Source organism: Callithrix jacchus, chromosome X, assembly GCF_049354715.1.
Source record: "Callithrix jacchus isolate 240 chromosome X, calJac240_pri, whole genome shotgun sequence".
NCBI lineage: Eukaryota > Metazoa > Chordata > Mammalia > Primates > Cebidae > Callithrix > Callithrix jacchus.
Genome location: NC_133524.1, coordinates 110,330,403 through 110,341,245, shown reverse-complemented (window position 1 = coordinate 110,341,245; position 10,843 = coordinate 110,330,403). Strand labels below are relative to the sequence as shown.

The 10,843-nt window shown below is 36.2% G+C and overlaps 1 non-coding gene across 1 annotated transcript; it reads right to left on the bottom strand.

Moving 5' to 3' along the window:
- Positions 1-6,005: 6,005 nt before the first annotated feature.
- Positions 6,006-6,075, bottom strand: LOC118150800 (small nucleolar RNA SNORD30). Its single transcript, XR_004738936.1, has one exon. It is a non-coding gene; the product is annotated as a small nucleolar RNA SNORD30 (small nucleolar RNA).
- Positions 6,076-10,843: the final 4,768 nt, after the last annotated feature.

Sequence of the window (10,843 nt, the reverse complement as noted above, 5' to 3'; positions counted from 1 at the left end):
TGTACAAGGATTGTTCTGAAAGGAGCCACTTGGCCATTACAGGAAGCTGAACCCATTCTCCATTATGTGTATTCATGTTTCAGTTTTTTTTGTTTTGTTTTGTTTTTAGACAGAGCCTCTGTCACCCAGGCCAGAGTGCAGTGGCACGATCTTGGCTCACTGCAACCTCCGCCTCCCGGGTCCAAGCGATTCTCCTGCCTCAGCCTCCCAAGTAGCTGGGACTACAGGCGCCTAACACCATGCCCGGCTAATTTTTTCTAATTTTAGTAGAGTTGGGGTTTCACCATGTTAGCCAGGATAGTCTCGATTTTCTGACCTCGTGATCCACCTGCCTCGGCCTCCCAAAGTGCTGGGATTACAGGCATAAGCCACTGCGCCCGGCTGTGTATTCATGTTTCACATGAGAAGACAAGTAATCACATGAAAACCCAACAATACCAACTGTAGTTTCTCTGTGGGTTTGACCTCGGAAGAAAATAGAGGTATAGTTTTGCTTATTCTAGTTGTTAGCTATTTCTCTCGAAGTAGAAAGTTATGGGAAGAGAGAGAATCCTATGATTTGTCTTCAAAGTGAAACAGAGAAAGTAAACTATATAAAAAGCAAGATGTGAAAACAGACATGATAGTTTTCTAGAGTAGTAACAACATATTGCCCAATGTGTTTTGATAAGCACAGGTAATTCCAAAACCATTAATATGGTGAACAAAATATATATATATTTTTATATATATATTTTGTTCACCATATTACCTGTTTCTTATCTTTGAGCATATCCTACTATATCTTGGTTTAGAAAAATGTGTGCTTCAACCTTTAGAAAGTTTTATTTTAATGAAGTTTGCTTTACATGGATTACTAGGTAATTGAAAGACATAATTTTTTAATTAAAAATTATTGAAAGACATAATTACTATCATTTGCTAAACAATAGTAATTATTTCTTAGTGTGTGATTATGTTTAAGAATATGTACTATAACTGAAGAAGCAAACATGAAATAGTACAGGTTTTCTCCAAAATGCTAGTAATACTGACAAACATAAAGCTATAATTAGATTCCATTTCCTCCTTAGCTAATAAATTACTAACAATTGTGGAAAGGACTAGTTTCAATTTTCTTCAATATTAAGTGTTTTTTTTCTTGCACATTGATTCCCAAAAGCAGAGAGTTATTTCACATGTTAACCTGGATAGAAGTACAAGAGGGCTCTAATCATATTTCTTTGATTACTGGCAAATTTAGAAAAATTGCAGGAAGAAGGTAATAGCTTTTTCCTCCTACACTATTATATAATCATTTCTGAGTATTGTCCCATCAAGCTAGGTAATGGTGTTCCATAATAATCAGCAAACCCATTTAGCCAGTTACCTAGGTTCAAAGTCTGAGTCATTTCTGACGCTTCCCTCATTCTCACAATCAAAAAAAGTACAATGTCTCATTTTTACTTACCTCATAATGTCCTCCGTATCTATTCTTCTCCTTTGATTATTATTGAAGTCAACCTGACTCTGATGCTTAATGCCTCAAGTGTGTACCACTGCCATAGATTTATCACATTTTTCCTCATAATTGATACCTTTACTTTCAGTCCATCCTGTACACGTCACTACTAGTCTTAAAGGTTGCTGATATCCTAAAATATTGCTTTTTATGTTAATTGCCTGATGATTAATACTTGATGGTTCATCGGTCTATAAAGAGTTTAAACTTCTCGGCCAGGTAGAAAACATCCTTCCGGTTCTGACCATCTGTTTCACCAGTTTAGTCTACTCACTAATCCTCCCAAGCATGGCATGGGCTACATGTTTTATTTTAAGTTTTAGTGGTTTAAGACTCTGTCTTGATGTTCTTTCACAATTCAGTGTAGGTAAGAATCACCTGGTTATATCCCTAAACTCCATCCACAGAGGTTCTGATTTAGTAGGTCTATTGGTGGCACCTGAGAATCTGCAACTTTAGCAGTGGATTCTCATGAAGATGATACATATATCACACTGAGAAATATTGTGCTACTTATTAAAACCCTACTTATCCTCCAAAGATATATGTTCTATTTTTTAGTATGAAGTCTTTGGGATTACTCTAGTCAAGAGAGATCATTGCCGTACTGTGAAGTCATACAGTATTTCTCTGTAACAGTCATTCATTCATTCATTCATTCATTCATTTATTCAGCTTTCAAAGATGACTACTAACCTTTCTGGAATAGCTATTCCATCTCTTCTATCCCCTTAACCTACTTTATTTTCCTCCATAGCACTTATTTCTGCTTAATATTACAGTATATCTATTAAATTTGTAAACCAAAAAGGGTCCACGACAGATCTTAATCAATTTGGAGATTTATTTTGCCAAGGTTCAGGATGTGCCTGAGTAACATCTGTAGCCCAATGCTTTCTCCAAAGATGATTTGAGAATTTCAGTATTTAAAAGGGAGGGTAGACAGGAGGGAAAAGAGGAACAACCAATTATGCATTTATCTCACTGTCAGTAAATATGCATTTAACATAAGATAAAGTAAACACAGGGAAGGGGAAGTCAAACTTGCATTTTTCTTAGGGTGAGTGGAGGGATGATTTCCAGTCTTTGTGACACACCTGTGAAGACAAGTTGTCAATTTATACTGTCAGGGCGATATTCAACAAAATTCTGCTTTAGGGTAAAGATTTTAAGGCCCACAAAAAACTTCCTTGTGAGCAATTTGTAAAGGAGGCCCCCTGGGACATAGGTGGCCTTCTATTGTTGTAGCTATCTGTTTGGGAATAAAAGGAAGGCAGTTTTTGCATGACTCATCTCCCAAGTTTAACTCTTCCCTTTGGCATACTGAGTTTGGGGTCCCCAAATGTTATTTATTTTTCACAGTTTCTTTTCTTATTGCCTCTTTTCCCTGTATGAACATAAACTTCATGAAGGTAGAGACATTGTGTTGTTTTCTCTCATTGTATTATCAGAGCTTAGAAAAGCATAGTAGGTACTCAATAAACATTGTTTAAAAGATAAAGTGACACTTAGCACATAGGCTTTTATTGTTAATTGTCTTTTCATGAATGTTTCTGACAATGCAAACATATAGAATGCTCTTTAGGATCTCTTTAGCACTTCTCTCTATTATATCTAATAGCACCCAATCCATTAATTTGCACAATAAGCACACAATGCAGATTTGTTGGTATATGTTTTTCTATTGAAATGAATCTGAAAATAACATGAATTCATAACTAATTTAAGTTTCATTTTTAAGTAAAAGTGTGGAAAGCACAATAATGGCCCCTGAAAGATGTATGTGTCCTAATCCTCAGAACCTGTGAATACATTGCTTTGCATGGCAAAAGTGATTTTGCATCTGTGATTCAGGTTAAGAAGCTTGTGATGGGAAGATTATTCTGGATTCTCCAGGTAAATCCTATCTAATTTCATGAGTCTTTTAAAGCAGAGAACCAACTATGGTAGCATGAGAAGTATATTTGATGTTGTTGGCTTTGAAGGTGGAGGAAAAGGGCCATGAACCAAGGAACGCAGATGGCTTCTAGAAGCCAGAGAAGGCAAGAAAATGGATTTTCCCCTATAGCCTTCAGAAAGGAATGCAGCCCTGATGATGCCTTGATTTGAGCCTAATGAGATCTGTGTTGTGTTTATGACCTACAGAGATATATGATAATACATTGTGCTGTTTTAAGCCACTGGCTTTGTGACATGTTTTGGTAGCAATAGAAAACTGGTACAAACAATAATAACAGCAAAAAAAGCCTTTCAACCTTATTCTTCTGCCCATATGAGAAATGAAGCAGATTCCTGAAGGGCTGGGGCATTTTCCATACAAATTCAATTATAAGATAATTTTGAATGTAAGAAATGTTTCTATTTCTTTTTTTTTTTTTTTTTTGAGACAGAGTCTCAATCTGTTGCCAGTCACCACGCTGTAGTGCAGTGGCACAATCTTGGTTCACTGCAACCTCCGCCTCCTGGGTTCAAGCAATTCTCTTGTCTCAGCCTACCAAGTAGCTGGGACTACAGGCGCACACCACCATGCCCAGCTAATTTTTGTATTTTTAGTAGAAATGGGGTTTCACCATGTTGGCCAGGATGGTCTCGATCTCTTGACCTCGTGATGCGCCCACCTTGGCCTCCCAACATGCTGGGATTACAGGCTTGAGCCACCATGCCCTCACTCTATTTTCTTAAGGATAATTTTTTCTAAAGAGTATATGGCTAGCTTGAATATAGAAAATTAGGTAAATAGCAATCAAATAAGATGATGTCTCCTTATTTACTTTGCAAGTATTTATTAAATTAATTACAAATATATATTTAAAAAATTCATGAATGTTTTTGATGATTCAACAATATAGTATGCCCTTTGGGGTAAGGTCTCTTTCATACTTCTCTCTATTATCCTTTATATCACCCAATCTATTGGTTTGTACAATAAACACACAATGCTGATTTAGGTATAATATAATGTTATATTATCTCTTTTTCTTTTTCTTTTTTTTTTTTTTGAGATGGAGTCTCGCTCTGTCACCAGGCTGGAGTGTACTGGTGCAATTTCGGCTCACTGCAACCTCCACCTCCTGGGTTCAAGTAATTCTCCTGCCTCAGCCTCCCAAGTGGCTGGGAATACAGGCTTGTGCTACCATGCCCAGCTAATTTTTGGATTTTTAGTAGAGATGGGGTTTTACCATGTTGGCCAGGATGGTCTCAATCTCTTGACCTTGTGACCTGCCCGCCTCTGACACCAAAAGTGCTTGGTCTTGAGCCACCATGCCCAGCCTCTCATGTTTTATAAAACAATTTTATTCACACTTTACTGGCAAATTTAACATTTGTTGTTATCACTAAAGATTTTTTTCTTGAGAGACCTGACAGTTTTCTAGAACACAACATAATCACTTCTATCTAAGATATTTTAAAGAAAGCACTTTTGAATCTGCATATGATGCTATCACTCAAAATTTTACCCCAAGTTATAAGTATGATCTGTTATTCACAATAAAATTCCTAATAAAACCACTGACAACATATTTGTTTCTAAAGTAGTCCTGTAAAGGCTTGTTTATACTTGGTATTCAGAATCTATAATTGTGCGGTCATCTCTCCTATTCATAGATGATAATTTAAAAATCAGTGGTTTTTTTTTTTGTCTCCCCTTGTTTTCTTATAAATTCTGGCTAATTTCTGCTAACACACAAAACTAACATTGACCAAAGACATTTGAGATTCATGTATTTTTTCCAAGTAGTTGTTCAAAATAAAGTAATTAAGAAGGGTTCTCTACTATGAGAACAACTTTATGTTTCATTTTCTCTACGAGACAAAATACTGAGCTAAAATTTCATCTTATATTCAGAAAGATGAACACTTTTATTCCACTTACTTGGTTTTATTTCTTTTTCATAGGCGTGAAAGTTCACAGGAGACATCCTATTTGTAATCTATTATTTATTTTTATTTTTATTTTTATTTTTTTTGAGATGGAGTTTCACTGTTGTTACCCAGACTGGAGGGCAATGGCACGATCTCGGCTCACCGCAACCTCCGCCTCCTGGGTTCAAGCAATTCTCCTGCCTCAGCCTCCCGAGTAGCTGGGACTACAGTCGTGTACCACCATGCCCGGCTAATTTTTGTATTTTTAGTAGAGACGGGGTTTCACCATGTTGGCCAGGATGGTCTCGATCTCTTGACCTCGTGATCCACCAGCCTTGGCCTCCCAAAGTGCTGGGATTATAGGCGTGAGCCACCGCGCCCGGCCTTGTAATCTATTATTGCTCAATACTATCTCTTGTATTCCTTTCAATGTACATATATCTTGACAATATCATATTCAATGCTATATGTTACTTTTCCAACCCCCTTGTGATTAACCTTTAAACTGATTCTAATTTTCAACAATGACATGTGATGATGCAGCAAACATTACTTTGGGTACATTTTTATATGGTATATATTTCTTTAAAAAATTTATTTTTAATTTATTAATTTATGTTTTTACTTATTTTGTATTTTTAAAATTCAGATTTCTATGTTTCAGCAGCAAGTCATTAGCTGAATGAGAATCCATGTAATTAATCATGTGTATATATATATATATATATATATATATATACATATATATATTTATATATAGTTGTATATTTTTGAAGGATAAATTCTTAGAGGTAGAACTGCCAAGTGAAAGGAAATGAACATTCCAAATATAAAAGCTACTGCCAAAATGACCTACAGATATATAAATAAATATATGTTGCCATTTGATATGGTTTGACTGTGTCCCCACTCAAAATCTCATCTTCAGTTGTAATCTGTATAACCCACACATGTCAAGGGTGGGGACAGGTGCAGGTAACGGGATCATAGGAGTGGTTTCCCCCATGTTGTTCTCATGATAATGAGCGAGTCTCATGAGATCTGATAGTTTTATAAGCATATGGCATTTCCCCTGCTTGCACTCACTCTGTCCTCCTGCTCTGTGAAGAAGGTGCCTGCTTCTCCTCTGCCTTCCATCATAAATGTAAGTTTCCTGAGGCCTCCCCAGCAATGTGGAACTGTGAGTCAATTAAACCTCTTTCTTTTATAAATTACCCAATTTCGGTTATTTGTTTATAGCAGTGAGAGAATGGACTAATACACCATGCATAGTGCCATGAAAATGTGCTTCTTATGTCTCTGGTGGAATGGAGTGTGACTGAACTGTGGCCCGGTTGCAGCACTTAGAAATCCATCACTGTACTTGTGCTGTGCACAGACCACTCTTCCTAAGGGGTGCTTCTAGCCAGTAAACAATTGAGCACAATAGAGATTCTAAGACAAGCCCATTCCTAAGACATGAAGGGCTGCTCTGATGGGGGATTTTGGCCAAAGGACTCTCCAACGATCTTTCAGAAGTCTCTTAAACCACAATGCAGTCTAGAATGCTTCCTCTCCCAACATTTATTTAATTCTTCCTTCTTTGTTCTCTTTCATCCAGAACCAGTCCTGCATTGTGGTCTGGCCGTTCTCCCAGATTCCTCCAGCTCCTTCCCCATTTTCTATCACAGGTATTTCTCTCAATAAATTTCTTATAAGAATAATCATATCTTGGTCTCTGATTCTTGGAGGACCTTGACTCACACAGTGTATAAAAATATCTATATATTTACATCATCAAATTTTAATGTTTTTTAATTTGATAGAAGTTAATATTTCATTTTAAAACTTGTATATGGTTAATTATGTAGTTTAGCACATTTTGTATACTTATTAGCCATCAGCATTTTATTTTCTGAAGATTTTATGTTCATGAAATTTACTGTTTTTTTCTGTATAATTTGCTTGCTGGTTTTTTTTTTTTTTTGTCTTTTTTTTTTCTTTGGGATGGAGTCTTGCTCTGTTGCCCAGGCTGAAGTGCAATGGCATGATCTTGGCTCACTGCAACTTCCACTTCTACCACCTGAGTTCAAGTGATTCTCCTGCCTCCACTTCCGGAGTAGCTGGGATTACAGATATAGGCTACCACGTCCAGCTAACCCTTGTATTTTTAGTAGAGATGAGTTTCATCATGTTGGCCAGGCTAGCCTCCAACTCCTGACCTCAGGTAATCTGCCCACCCCAGCCTCCGAAGTGAAGGAATTACAGGCTGAGGCACCCCCACAGCCTGCTTTCTGTTTTCGTATTGGTTTGCAGAATCATTTAGCAACAGTGAAAGTAATACTATAGCTAAAATTAATTAAGGATTTACTATGAGCAAATCATTGTAACAAGTCTTTAATGGAAATTATGAACCTCCAAAAATCCTATGAGGTAAATACTATTATTTTGCTAATTTTACAAATGTGGCCATAAGGAGAAAGAGGATGAATAAATGCTTTAAGATCATCTATGTTTTATGTGGCAATAAATCTGTTTTTTCTGACTTAATTCAAGAACAATGTTCTACACTATAATTTGTACCTGTTTTTTCTGACTTAATTCAAGACTAATGTTCTACACTATAATTTCACTACGCTATATTTCTCCTACTAGACCAAAATCTTTTGTGCTTCCTCTGTATTGCAAAATATTTTATTGCTTCTTATTTATTTAGCTTTGTTTACAGTGTCTTTTACCAAACATGAATTTTTATAAACTATGTAGTCAAATCTGATAATAGCGTTTTCATAAAAATTCCTATGATTTGTTTCATGATTAACAAAACCTTCATCATTAAATGGTAGTGAAATATTGTTTCGTATTTTCATAGAATACATTCAATGATTTTTTTTATGTTTAAGTCTTTAATCCATAAAGATTTTGGGGAAAAAGTGTGTCTCTATCCCTAGCCTTTATCTTACACACACACACCCACACACACACACACACACACACACACACCCTTCTACAGCTGTATAAAACCAGGACTTTAAAAAAGTAATTCACCCATGTTGTGGTGAGAATTAAATGGCTCTGAGTATTTGTCAAAGTTTATAGAACTGCATACCAAAAAGAATGCCTTATTGTACATAAATTTTAAAAGACAAATTTAAATAATATAAGAAATAATTTGAGAATAACACGGTAAACATAATGTGGGGAAAAACTATATTAGGAAGAATAGAGCAGTTAAATTAATTATAAAACCAATAAGCTAATTACAGTCAACATTTCACAAACTCTGGAAATGTGAATTGAAATTCAACCATTAATCCTTTCTTAATAGAGTCACGAATCCTTTACTAAAGGGGGGAAGGTCATTGTTTCAGGGTATTTCTTCTAAGTCTTGATCTCTCTCATTACTTGATCAGAGCAACTAAGCTGACCATTTTTTTCCTGCATATCTCTTTCAATTGTGTTACAGAGATTTACCATTGCTTTGTATTAGCAGCCTCTATGTCTGCCTTTAATTATCACTACCATTTCCAACAGCTGTTTCTGCAGTTTTTTATAATCTTCCTTTGATAATTAAGGATATGTTCCTTTTACTCATGCTAATATTAATTCTTGCCCTATTGCTGATTCAAAACCCTTTTTTTCTTATTCATTCAGACTGCCTTCTCTCAATATTATACGCCCAGGCCGTTTTTAGCTCCATTACATTTATTCATGATCCTAAAATACAGCACAGCTAATCTTTGAAGCCAGATATACATGAAAATAGAAATATTTGGAGCATATCTGTCATATATCTGACTAGGATTACAATAAAAAGGAACCAGTAAATATACTCACAGCAACACTGATGAATCTCAAGCACTTTGGGAGGCCGAGGTGGGCAGATCACCTGAAGTCGGGAGTTCGAGACCAGCCTGACCAACATGGGAAAACCCCATCTCTACTAAAAATACAAAATTAGCCAAGCATGGTGGCAGTGCATGCCTGTAATCCCAGTTATTTGTGAGGCTGAGGCAGGAGAATTGCTTGAACCCAGGAGGCGGAGGTTGTGGTGAGCCAAGATCCCACCATTGCACTCCCGCCAGGGCAATAGAGCAAGACTCCATCTCAAGAGAAAAAAAAGAAATCTGGCAATAAAAAAAAAAAAACAACTTTCAGAAGTCTGGAAATTGACCATATATTTGCAGCAAATCTAAGGATTGTTTATTCAAGAAATATAGATGAATCTTTCTAAGAACAACAAGCTTGTGGTCTTTAATTGTAGTATTCCCATGTCCCCAAGCTTGATGGTAGCCTTGAAAACCAACAGCTCCCAATCATGATGAAAAGCCTGGTTGGTACAGAGGGACAAGATAGGGTTGGAGATCTTTTAAAACCCCATTTCTGGAAAATTGTCATTACTTGAATGTATGAGTTTCGTAGGGCTGCCATAACAAAACACTGCAGAATAGATAGATTAAATAACATAATTTTATTTTTTCACAGTTCTGGAGGCTAGAAATTGAAGGACAGGATTGTATACTTCTTAGACTTCTCTTCTTGACTTGCAGATGACTTCCCTCTTGGTGCCTCTTCATATAATCTTTTCTTTGTGCACTCATATTCCTGCTGTCTCTTTGTGTATCTAAATTTAGTCTTAATATAAAAACACTACTCAGACTCTAGTAGAGCCTACCCTAATGACTTCATTGCAACTTAGTTGCCTCTTTAAAAGCTTATCTCCAAATACAGTCACATTCTGAGGTATTGGGGCTTAAGGCTTTATTTGTGATTTTTTTGGGGACACAATTCAAACCATAACATCCTGTCAAAAGGTGCCTGGGAAGACTTGCAATGAGATTGTCTTTATTTGACCTAACTTGGAGCTTACCTTGTATGAACAGGTGTAAACAGGCTTTTTATTGGGAACACTTATTAAAATCTTTGAGAAGCAATTGTTGAAACTGGCTGCCTGTGACAGTAGGTAACAGCTGGGGCAAAGAATAGACTAATAAAAAATCACAAAGGAGAATCAATTAATTTAATGCACCATATAAAAATAGACAAAAACCACGTGATTGTTTCAATTGACACAGAAAAAAACGTGATAAAATTCAACACTGTTTTGTGATAAAAAAACAAACAAAAAACACTCATAAAACTAGGATCAAAGGGAGGAATCCTTATGCCTGTAGTCATAGCATTTTGGGAGGCCGAGGCGGGCATATCATGAGGTCAGGAGTATGAGACCAGCCTGGCCAATATGGTGAAACCCCATCTCTACTAAAAATACAAAACTTAGCCAGGCATGATGGCACATACTTGTGGTCCCAGCTACTTGGGAGGCTGAGGTAGAAGAATCACTTGAAACCCTATTTATAAAATAATATTTATTTTATTATTAAAATAGTGCAGCTGCTTTGGTAATATGTCTGGCAATTCCTGAAAAGTTTAAACCCAGACTTAACTTATGACCCAATAATTCCCCTCCTATGTATAGATCGAAGAAAAATTAAAACA